Source organism: Galeopterus variegatus, unplaced genomic scaffold, assembly GCF_000696425.1.
Source record: "Galeopterus variegatus unplaced genomic scaffold, G_variegatus-3.0.2 Scaffold10449, whole genome shotgun sequence".
Lineage (NCBI taxonomy): Eukaryota > Metazoa > Chordata > Mammalia > Dermoptera > Cynocephalidae > Galeopterus > Galeopterus variegatus.
The window spans coordinates 57,726-58,562 of NW_007736560.1; positions in this window are offsets into that span (position 1 = coordinate 57,726).

Genomic DNA, 837 nt, shown 5'->3' on the forward strand with positions numbered 1-837 from the left:
GGTACGCAGCAAATATTAATCTTTGTCTTTCTACATTCTGTCTCTAAATTGAAATGGTTTGTGGTAAATGCACTACTATTTTATAAGTAAATTACGAAACTCTTAGATTTTACCTGATGCTGCAGATAGAAAATACTACTGCAGTTTAAATATTTGAATACTGCATTAATGCCCATAAGTTGTAACCTTTTGAAGTTGACTAATTTTTTAAAATCTTAAAACAACAAACTTATTTATTTAGAAAGCAAGAAACATGCAAATGGCAAGTGTAGAAATTTATCTGAACCAACATTTTCACTATAAAGAAAATTATTCTTCAACAATGATCCAAGTTCCCACATCTGAAGGTTAGGAAAAATATCACATTTTGCATTTTCTAGCACTCCTCGTACACAGCAAAATTATAAAAACATTCTGCTAGTTTTGTTTTACACACTGTCCCAGATATACACACACAATCTTTCCAAACCAATGTTAGATTGTCCCCCCCAAAAGAAAAAAATTCCAAAAAAATCATAAGCTTAAAATTGCACTAAAGCTTTGTAAAGAAAAAAATATATATGATAAATGTCTTATACAAATTTAGAACACTTAGGTGCTTGCCAAAAGGGGTTGATCATTGTTTATTTTCATTTTTATTCTCCTGCCTAGAGTCTTCTGATCTGTCACCTTCCAACCAGTCAGCTCGGATATAATTCCGAGAAGCCAACATCCTCGAAATGAAAGAAGTTGGAACGTAATGATGTTTCCAGTCTCTTCAAGCATGAGATCATTTCAAGTAATAACTTCATCAACAAGTTTTTGGTTGAAAATCCTTGACTCTTTTAGTGGTGACCA